Source organism: Colias croceus, chromosome 22 (genome assembly GCF_905220415.1).
Source record: "Colias croceus chromosome 22, ilColCroc2.1".
Lineage (NCBI taxonomy): Eukaryota > Metazoa > Arthropoda > Insecta > Lepidoptera > Pieridae > Colias > Colias croceus.
Genome location: NC_059558.1, coordinates 2,374,323 through 2,386,501, shown reverse-complemented (window position 1 = coordinate 2,386,501; position 12,179 = coordinate 2,374,323).

Below are 12,179 nucleotides of genomic sequence, written 5' to 3'. Positions count from 1 at the left end.
AAATAAAATGCATAATTAAATTGAATAGAATAACCAAATGATAATAATTATTAATTAGAATAATATAATGTTGAGAATCAGATATTTTTACCTGGCTTCGTACGATTTTGATACAGCGCCATCTATGATTGTTCATAGGAAACAAATGTTATTGTTTTAGCAGTTTATACTAAATCATAACAGATGGCGTATTTCTAAATTAACATTTAATCTTTATATTAAAAATATAATTAAATGAATCCCAAAATGTGTTGGTAAGCGCATAACTTGAGAACGGCTGAACCAATTTCGTTAATTCTTTTTTTATTATATTCCTTGAAGTACGAGGATGGTTCTTATGTAGAGAAAACGTAAATATGTACCACGGGCAAAGCCGGAGCGGACTGCTAGTATATTATAAATATTCTGGACAACGCTTACATTATTTCACTTGACATCAAAGAAATACATTAATTATTCTGTCGTTGCTCCGTATAAATACTTCGTCTCATAATATGTAATAGTAGGATTTTTCTACACAATAAAGGTATTTTATTTAGCTTATTCCTGTTAACACTTAACAAAGCTAGCAAATACAGTATTACAGCTGTGATTCTATTCTATACTTTTAATAATGCTGTATTATTTCTCTTTCCTTCTTCAATTCTATGAAACTGTTAACAATATAATATCCAGCTGCTACAAACAAGGCTGATTCCAATCTAGCCCGTAAAAAGCAGCAATGAAAAGTAACATGAAATGCATCCTTTCCATACCCTGTACCTAAGAAACACAATAAATTGTTATTTGATTAATATTTTTCGTCCGAGCCGACACATCACAGGCTTTCCCTGTAGGAGTCAAGTAGGAGCTAAGTCTAATTGACATAATATTAAGTATGTAAGTGATGACATTTATTTTCTAAAGATATTTAAAAATTGATAGTTCTTGAATGTAAGTCGTACTCGTTAGGTACTAAAATACAAATAAGTACATATTATTTAATTTATAATAAATTGTAACGAGATTCATAATAATTTTTATCTGAAGATTATCATTTTCATTATTTCCGAACTTCCGAAATTCCTTTCAAGCAAGATAATGTGAAAGAACATCATAATTATTAAAAAAAAAACATTATCATAATCACATAATCACATATACTTATAGGCTATGTGCATGTCAGATTGCATACAAATCTTATCATATAAAAATATAAGGAGTTATAAAAAGATAACAAAATTTCTGTGTATGTTTTGCAAATACGCCTACTTATGCAGTTTTATGTAGCGGATAAAGTTATAGATTTGACATTTTAAAATATCCAGTTCAAAAGAAACAACATAACTATATGCAATAGGTATACTTACCTATATTGAAAATATTACCTGAAAATATTTTATACAACTAGACTAGAGTAGATAATTTTTGAAACAAAATAAAATCGCAGTCGGATGAAACCCATTACAAAAGGAGGGGAATATCATGAAAATAAAAGGAAAAATAAATTACGGTCAATCCGAGTTCGGGAAGTGGGAGGGGGGAGCTTTTAAGAAAAAAAAATGGTTTCTCTCGATTTCCGACAAAACTACAAGTCCTACGGAAAAAAGTTCAATGGCAAAGTTGTAGGTAATAAAAAGTTCTACAACTTTTGTATTCACAATTTTTTCACATAACCTCAAAATTTTGGTGAAAAATTCAAAAAACCAAGTATTTGGTCTTTTATTTTTATCTACTTCAAAATTTATTTCTTTTTCTACGAAATTTGGTGGAAACTTACTTTATTATGTCTCAAATACACTGTAATTTATTTGACTGAAAATATTAATTTTTTCGCCTTATTTTGAATTAATACCAAAAAAACAACCTAATTTTCAATCGAAAAGTCACCCGTCAAAATATCAGTTTTCTTCAAAAACTTGGAGAGCATTTTGTTCATTGAAATCTCTACTTTCATATGGTGTAAAAAAAAATAAACATTACCATAGAAAATGTTCTCAGGAAACGCATACAAACAGTGTGATAATGAGCTTTTACTAAATCAGGCACATTTCTCGAACTCTATATTTTCTCTTGTATCGGCTTTTCGGTAATATTTCAAAAGAAAAAAAAATCATCTGTTGTAAGTTACGATACAACTAATATTTTACAGCATATTCAAAAGCAAAATAAATCGATAAAAACATTTCAGATCGTTCGAGCAGTGTGCCTGATTTAGTAAAAGCTCATTATCACACTGTTTGTATGCGTTTCCTGAGAACATTTACTGTGGTAATTTTTATTTTTTTTACAACATATGAAAGTAGAGATTTCAATGAACAAAAGGATCCTCAAGTTTTCAAGCAAATGCTATATAAAATCAAAAATGCTATTATAAACATGCCTAGTTGTCTTCAAAAAATTTACTTTAAAATTTATTGATCCTACATTAGTTAATTTAAGAAACAATTATAGGCAACAATTTAAATTTAAATACATATTTTAGCCTGTTTAGTCTAGTTAATATAATTTATTTTTTCCTAGCTTTCCGCCTGCGGCTTCACTCGCTTTGTCTAAAACCTAATAATTGTTTTAATAAAACCTCTTGAATCACTGTATCTAGCATCAAAATGCGTTGCGTAGTAGTTTTAAGGTACAAGTCCGAGACGGGCCGCAGACCGCAAACTGCAACAGCAAACTGCAAGCGACACCACTTGTTTCTATGAACATCTATGAAATTGATTCTAAGCGCGGCGACACTGCTGCCTGCAGCCGCAACGCGCACCGATTCATAGATGTTCATAGAAACAAGTGTTGTCGCTTGCAGTTTGCTGTTGCGGTTTGCGGTCTGCGGCCCGTCTCGGACTTGTACCTTTAAGGATTTAAGCATACCTACATAGGTAGGTACATAGCGACAAAGGGATATAGAGATAGAGAAAGCGTTATGTTGCTAAAATTTTAAAGAATTTTCCAAATTGACAAACAAAGAACTCTATTTATATACCTTTATCTATCCTTGAAATACATCCTACATAAAAAAAATATGTCTAGACATTTCCTATTGTACCTAGAATTCAAATATTATAAGTAACGGGATATTTGCACGTGTTATCAGAATATTTGCAATGCAAACTGTATCATTGCGCTTCAGGAAAAACTGCAAGATCAGTGCACGATAAAAAATGCATTGACTGATTATAATATGATAAGGTCAATAAACTGCATCCGTAGGTATATAGATTTTTATTGAAGTGTCTTCGTAAAAAGTAAAGGCAAAACATAGGTATAGTAATAGTTAACTAGCTGAGATGATTAAAATTTTACTAAGACCTCCTTCACATCAATATGATGATGATGGCGAAAATCAAAGAATGTTATAAATGCCTTAATATGTAAAAGAAAGAACCTTCCATTTCACAGTAAAACATACAGTACCTATCTATACATATAATAAATCTGTAGAAGGGTCAATTCTGTACATTGAAAATATTGAAAAAATAAATAGCAGGGGGTGTTACTGGATCGATACCAAACTCAAATATGTGATTAAAAGTATAGGTAAAGGTATAATTATACCTTATTATCCTGGGCATAAAATAGGGTGCTTTTTATCCCGGAAAAATGCGTAGAAAAAAATAAATCTTAATTTTTCCGCGCGGACGGAGTCGCGGGCGGAAGCTAGTATATTATAAAACCATTCCAAAGGTTGTCTGGAAGAAATCGCTCTAAAGCGATAAGACCGCCATTTGTACTTAGTTTAAGCTATATTTAAGTGTCTGTATTTCTTTTTTATTCTCTTTAAGTGCAATAAAGAATTGATAAATAATAAATAAATAAACCATAGTTAAACTGTGGTAAAAAATAGAAAATGAAATAATTGTTGTGTAGCCAAATGAATATCCCGTCCGATTAGGGCCCTTCTGGCCTTCTCCACTCAAGCGACAGCCCAAGAAGAGGTTCGAGATCCCTGTCAAGGGGGGACGCCCTTGTGCATGTCGCTACCAGGGTGAACCTTCAGTTCACCCCCGCGTCCGCGTTAAAATGTAGAAGCCCTTCTGGCTAACATTGAGAAACACCTTACAAAAAAAAAAAAAACCAAATGAATAGACTCAAGTTCATTATGATCATTTGATGTTACATTGTTGTGTGGCAATGAAATATGCCAGTTTTAGCTAACAAAATATTGAGGAGAAGTTACAGATGTTATAATTTCTTATATTTTAAAGAATGGTGGTCACGCGCTAACGTAAAGAAATACATTACAATACGCCTACGCCATTAGACCGCAAGATTGATTTAATATTATTAAATAGAAATACTAAATAGGTGCATATTTTATGTACTCAGTAGTGAGAAAATAATAATTTCTTACTGTGATGGTTAAAATAAAGAATATTTATCGATTAATAATGATAATGCTTATTAAAAAAGAAAAACCCTTTATTACATGCGTATTCACATGTGTCATCGATCCTCGTTCAGGACAACGGCATTTATCTACAACACAGAATCTACAAATATATTTTATTTATAAGTATCTTTTTGTATCAATGCTTTATATTTTGTCATAATGCTATGTCCTCCTATATATTTATTTATTTTAAAAATTGTTACGTCAATGTTTTATTATTAAAAATTAAACAAAACGAAAAGAAAGCCTTTAGCAATAAAACGTTTTACAAAACATTCATAGCTGTTCTCAATATATTTTTAAAAAGTATCTTCCCCGTTTCTCCGTCGATAATTTAATAAATACCTATATTATAATGTCTCTTTCTATTTATATTACCTATATATATTATTTAATATTATATTATTCGGTGATACCATCATGTACATAATATAGTTACTTCAGAAAACATAATAGAATAGACGTTTCAAACTCAAACTCAAATATTAATATTTCTATGATTCTATGACCTCCATGGTCCCATAAATTAATTTTAACCAACCTTTTTTCGTTAGTTATGAATCTTCAAATCAGTTATTAAGTAAAAAGCAAATTGCTACATCCTGTATAAGAACCAAGTGACTTTACTCACTTCACTAACACGGCAAAAAATCAGCAAACCTAGCGGAGCAATAAATTATCTTATTGGCAAAAATGGGGGCAAGTGGGGCAGTGACATAAAGCGAACTGGAGGAAGTGATCGCGGGGCCATTTTGCACGCTCTTGCGTAAAACTGGTTGCGATCTGAGATAGCTTGTGTACAGGGTGTTCAAAAAAGTTAACATGCCCAAAAATATAATAAAATTTGTACGTTTTGAACAACAAACAAATGCTTCTTCTAACGCGTCCGAGAATTTCCTATTTGTGAGTTTTACGAAATATGGATGTATTGCACGCCTCATAAGCGAAGCGTTGAGGTGGGTACTACTGTCACTTCGCGCAAAACATCTGATTTTTCAAACTTAAAATGTCTTTATGTATCATTCATTGCACTTGTAAGATAATACATACACACACATATTAAGAAAAAAGACTATTATTAACATTCATGATATTTTTGATGTCATTTTTGTTATTTAAACTAGTTAAAAAACAGTTTAAAAAAGTTCTGTCTTGGACGTCCGTGTGTCTGTATGTGCGGAGGATTTTCTTGTTAACACGATAGCGACCGAAATACTTTACTAATCGAGTCTTTTTTTTTCTCTTACGCTTGAGTATGCTCAGGAATAGAACCCTTTCATTTTTTAGGGTCTGATTCGATGTGGTTTAATTGTTATTAAATAAACAAAAAAAAAATATCGACTGTTCTCCATAATTTTAGTATATCTATATATATTCTTTATTTTTTTTTATATTTATAGTGTACTCAAAATTCACCATTATAAACTCGATTCTTTATACTATAAGCCAAGGTTTAAAAAAATAAGTTGGTAGTCAGTCCCTTAAACCTGCGCAGTTTCACATCTAGGTGGGGCCACAAGAAAAATAGCTCAATAATTACGGTACCGCTTTCTTTACTTTTCCAACTGTTTTATTTTATTTCTTTTTTATATTTATAGTGTACTCTTTATAAATAATCAATTTTATTGTAAAGGATGAGATTATGAGGCGTGCACTTTTGGATTTTCCAAACTATTTTAAACATTTAGACAGTACGTAAATCTGCTCAAAAATCAACAAATTTTAAAACGGTTATTTTTTTAATTTAAAACATTAAATTAAGGAGGTCTGTTTAAATCAGTTCCATATTTCAAGTTTTTTTTAATAATAATGTAAAATAACACATAAAATATTAACGTTAATGCACGAGCAATTGAACACAATAATAAATGAATATTTCTCAAACACCCTGTATATTAAGCTACGTTCCGGTCTAGTTATGAAGTTGCTCGACAATCGCGACTTATATAACACCCTGTAGCAATGCCTTTTTATGGCTATCTGATTGCTGCTGGTAGCGTAAGAGATGCTGATCAAATTTTGATGTGTTTTCGTTAATTGATAAATCTTAAATTTTCTATTTCTATGCTAATTCATGTATGTAATTTTAATTTGGTATTTAAGTTAGTTAAGTTTATTATGTAAAATAAAATTGTATCTATGTCGCATTGGGCATTGTCATGTAATGGCATGTGATGTTTATTAAATAAATTAATAAATAAAGTGTGTGCATGATTTTTATTGTGATCCACAAGTGCAAAACCGTTTATTATATATTATATTGAGGCAAAAAAATAAGTCTTAATACCACTTGCAAAAAGTTTATATGTTCTGACTATTTTGATTTCGTATGTATGATTGTATGCTTACTGTATGCATAATTGTATGTTTTTTATGTATATATTTTTTTTGATCTCATGTAATGTGAATTATATGACATTACGATTGAAAAAGAGGTAGTTTTTGTTGTACCTAGTGGTTTTTTCTAATTATAAAAAATATGGTTGTATGTTTTATTGATTATTTTAAATAGAAGATATATAGTAATGAATATTTTTAAATAAATAAACCGACTTTAATTTATTTGTGTACTTTCTCTTGTTTTAAAAATGGTATACACTTGTAGATCACGCAGGTCGCGTCACTTTTAGATACGCGACTACTGTAGGGTTAATATTTAGTGAGATTCATTTCCAAGAAGTAAGTTTAACTATTAAAAGAAGACTTTTAATAAATGTTATTCAGCTCTTATTCTATTTATTACGTGACAATGACGTGTATCCATTTCTCGGCGAAACAACTGAATCTCTTTGTCACGGTCAATAATTACGAAATACATTAATTATTATGTCATTCTAGTTTTCTTTTTCGTGTTAATATAGTTTTATAAATAATCATCTATTATGTAAAGAACTTGACTGCATTTTTGTAAAATAAATTTTAATTTTAATAATGATTAACATGCGATGAGTTTTAGTTATATGTTCTTGAAATTAAAATGTAAACTAAACTATCAGAGCCCCGCGTTTTAAACCACGGAAAAATTAAGTCCTACTATAATCATCATCACCACATAGTATACTAGCGGTCCGCCCCGGCTTCGCCCGTGGTACATATTTCGCAATAAAAAGTAGCCTATGTTCTTTCTCAGGGTCCAAAGATTGTATGTGCCAAATTTCATCAAAATCGGTCCAGTAGTTTACGAGCCTATTCATTACAATCAGACAAACAAACAAACAAAGTTTTCCTCTTTATAATATTATAGTGTAGAAAACAAAGTCGCTTTCTCTGCCCCTATGTCCCTATGTATGCTTATATCTTTAAAACTACGCTACTTATTTTGATGTGGTCTTTTTAAATAGATAGAGTGATTCAAGAGGAAGGTTTTAGTATATAATTTATTAGGTTTTAGACAAAGCAGGCGAAGCCGCGGGCGGTGAGCTAGTATTATAAATACGAAAGTTTGTCAGGATGGATAGATGTATGTTTGTTACTCTTTCACGCAAATATTACTGAACCGATTACAATGAAATTTGGTAGGTAGGTAGCTGAAGATCCAAAATAAGATATAGGCTACTTTTTATCTCGGAAATCCCACAGGAACAGGAACTATGCTGGGTTTTCTTTGAAAACGCGGGCGATGCCGCGTGTGGATTTCTAGTAGCCTATTATAATGGTCTCCATAGTAAATGGGTCTTCGACTATTACCTGTAAAGTTTCATCCATCTCGGTTCAATGCTTTCTACTTACGTGAACGTGACATATATTATAATCGAGGCATGCTCTTGAAATAAGCTGATGTTTTTATACCTTTTCTTGTAAGGAGAAGAGGTCTATAGGAAAATATTCAAGTACTTAGTAGTTTTTTTTAAACTTATATTTGAAAGTAGGTACTTTACTTATATGCAACACCACTATTAAACAAGTGATGGGTTTATTAGAAACTGTAGCATAATATTAACAATGTAATGAGAGGTCATTTGCTCGTTAAGATCCCAGTTCACTTGCAACTTAATTGTTAAATTGCCCAATATATTTTTGTGTTTTTCACGCTTAGAAAACTTTCTTTTAAAATAAATAGAGGGTTCATATTCGCTAGGTACAGTAATCTATTTCCGTGCCAGATTTCATTTATTTTTGAACAGCAGTTTTTGTGTGTAAAAAAGAGAGAGATTTTCCGATACTCAAAATATTTTAATGTAAATGTAAAGCTAAAAGCATGTTATTAAATTCCTTAATATCTTAATACTTATATATAAATCTCGTGTCGCAATGTTTGTCCTCAATGGACTCCTAAACCACTTAACCGATTATATTAAAATTCGCACACCATGTGCAGTTCGATCCAACTTGAGATAGTTTAAATCTCAAATCGTTTTAGAAAAAGCGGGCGAAGCCGCGGGCGGTAAGCTAGTACTATCTATACAGGAAAGGAATATTGTATGAAAAAGGTCCGTATAATTAAAATACAATGGGTACCGAATTAGTACCGTCAGCAGACCACCAACAATGACCTTTCGCAGAAGTAGAGTCAGCAAATTGTAATGTTTCTTTGTAAATTCGTCATTTGCACCTGATTATTTTATGAATGGGAATTTTATATGTAATTATTACTTTCCAGAATAACTATTATGTTATTGAAAAGTGTTAATAAGGAATTCAGACAAATTCCTCTATTTCCTTATAGGGCCGATTTTTCAATCCTTGGTTAAAATGTATTCGTTTAATAAAGTATTACACGAACATATTAAAATGTCACCTGTATACTGTTAAATACGGACAATTAGAATACATTTTTGAAATGGTAGTTTAATACCTACGTTATTCAAGCCCATAAAATATACTCAAAAAATGCATCTAAATAAAAATATCCAATAACTTAGCAAGGTTAGAAAACTTTAAAACAAACATTTCGAGTTCGTATTATAGTTTAACTAGTAGGATATACTATCTATCTTTCAGCTAGAATTCATCATTATAGATTGAGTTATTTTAACGCAATAACTAATACTTATACAAAGTTAAATACGGATTTAAAAATTTAGATAACCTACATATTAAAAATAGTCACATTAAATGAAGTATATCTTTGGGGTGTTAAAGACTTGAAAGCTCAAAAGCTCTAGATAAGGCTTTTAGGATAGTTCAGTGGAGGCGCTACGGTCAGTGACCCGGCCTTGCACGTGGTACGTACAGTCAGCGGTAATGTTTATTAGAATAGATAAATAAATATATAGGATACGAAATAATATCGATTAACTTGATAAATGTAAGAAGGAACCTTATTAAACATACATTTGAATTTAGAAAAATATGTAGTGTAATACATATAGGAAAGAAGAAGAAAAGATACAGAAAAATTATATTTCCAATCACTTTTAAAAATGCCATGAAACTTATATTGTAAATAAAATTTAATATTATCTATACATATAAATTGGAACTGTATTTTTATTATTTACTAGCAGCCCGCTCCGGCTTTGCCCGTGGTACATGTTTACGTTTTCTCTCAATAAGAACCATCCTCGTACTTCAAGGAACATTATGAAAAAAGAATTAACGTAATTAGTTCAGCTGTTCTCGAGATTTGCGCTTAGCAACATATTTAGCGTTTCATAACTGATATATTTACACTAGATCTATAAAAAGAAAATTATTTCACAGAACTAGATAATATTCTAACATTTCATCAGTCGATTGTACCCGTCGCTGACCTGCATTGACATTGTCCATGCAGTTTCGGGAAACAGGCTCAAACTGGATTAGTAGCTTTCACCCTTGCACTGTGATGCATTTAACGGGTTTAAAACGCGATTTATTTGGTAAACTTTTAGGAAAATTTTATTAATAAGTACAGAATTCGTAATAATTTAGTTTTAATAACAGATTTTATTATAAACTAGCTTTCCGCCCGCGGCTTCGCCCGCATTTTCAAAGAAAAACCCGCATAGTTCCCGTTCCCGTGAGATTTCCGGGATAAAAACAATCCTATGCGTTAATTCAAGTTACCAGAGGGTATATAGAGATATGTGTGCTAAATTTCATTGTAATCGGTTCAGTAGTATTTGCGTGAAAGAGTAACAAACACACACACATCCTCACAAACTTTCGCATTTATAATATTAGTAGGATATTGTGGATATAATGTAACAATTACAACGAAAGGTCAATGTAAACTATTGAAGCTGGAATATTTTTATAATCTAGTTACTACGGATATAAAATATCAAGATAGACTAGTTCTAACTGGCTTCGCATAAAACAAATTTAATCGGCCTTAAAAAGGTCTTAAATTAAAAACGCATTTTAGTTAATTAGTTTGTAAGGTTCTGTTACAAATAAAGAAAGAAAACAACAAATCTTGACATATTAAAATATTAGTGTTAATGAAGATTACATTAAAAACATAACAAATGAGAAAATCACTCATTTACCCGTTTTTTTTTATCATAATTTTCTAATTTTCACATAAAGGCCTACATAAACAGTGGTGCTGTTTTTGATGAGATAAAGATCAAAGGATAAACAGGTTTCTAATAAGGCTTGTTTAATGATAGTCATTTATAAAATGTCAGTGAAAGTGATCATTAAGGATCTTATTATAGACTGACAAGCTTAAAACTCTGGTTTCGTTGTTAAAAATAAATTTGAAGGTAGCTTTAGTACTTAGGTATTAATTTTTTTTTAAACCTTGAAGATATTCCATTTGTATAGCCATGCCTAAATAAATGTAAAAAGGTATAGATTATTATTGTTATTTCATTTCTTTGGTATACTTTGAAAAAAACATAAATATCACAAAAATGTAGGTCTATTTATTAATTAATTTATTTAAAATGTACGTAACTACGTAAGTATACTTATTTAATTTGATATTATTTTGATTCGTAATAAATATAATTCCTATCCTTACAATTAGTAAAAAAAAACTCATTTTTTAAAATATCTATTTATTGCATTAAAAAAAACAAATTATTTCCCTACAAATGTGACTGTATTCAAGTTCACAACAATCATAGAGAAATGCCCCGAGGCTGCGCAGGCGCCTGTGGATTCCACTGTCGCTTTCCGAGCTTTCTTCGCCTGACAGCCTTGGAAATTCGGCACAGGGGATCTGTGGAGGCGAAGGGAAATGTTAGTCATTAAAAATAATTGTTTATGTTAGAGCTTGGTAAAATATAGATATAGGTATCTATTTTTTAATATTTTACCAACAAAAAAAATTACCTAATAGAAGTTACTTAGTAAAATAAGTTGTATGAGTTACAATAGAATTTAGCTAAGAACGTTTTCATAATGTTAGTTATTCCTTTTGTGTATTATTGTAAATTTAAAAAGATATAAAATTAAAATTTAATAGTGCCTTAACGTTATTTTTCATTGCTGCAAGATTTAAATCATATTTTTTTGGACTTATTATAAAACTGCATCAATTTCATTAATCGATATCTAATCTACATTCATTCAAACAATTCCAACATATATTTCCTATACATAAAAAATATCACTTTCCCAAAAAAATAACACAAAGCGGCTCCACGCATCCCTGTTCCAAACAAAGTGAATGAACCAAATGCGAGATGCACCGATCTGGTACTTTCACCGAGGTGAAGGCCCTAAGGGCTTTACCCTCGGACGTTGCACTTATGCATAGAAAAATAGTGCCTGTAATAAAAAAAAGAAACGCTCGATTATTGGAGACATGATTTTCATGGCGGCTCTATGTATTTTTTTGTTTTGACCAATTTATATTTTTATAAGTGCATAGTAATAATTGGTCAAGTTAACAATACAATCTGATTAAACAATATCCTATGCTACCTATGTTGTT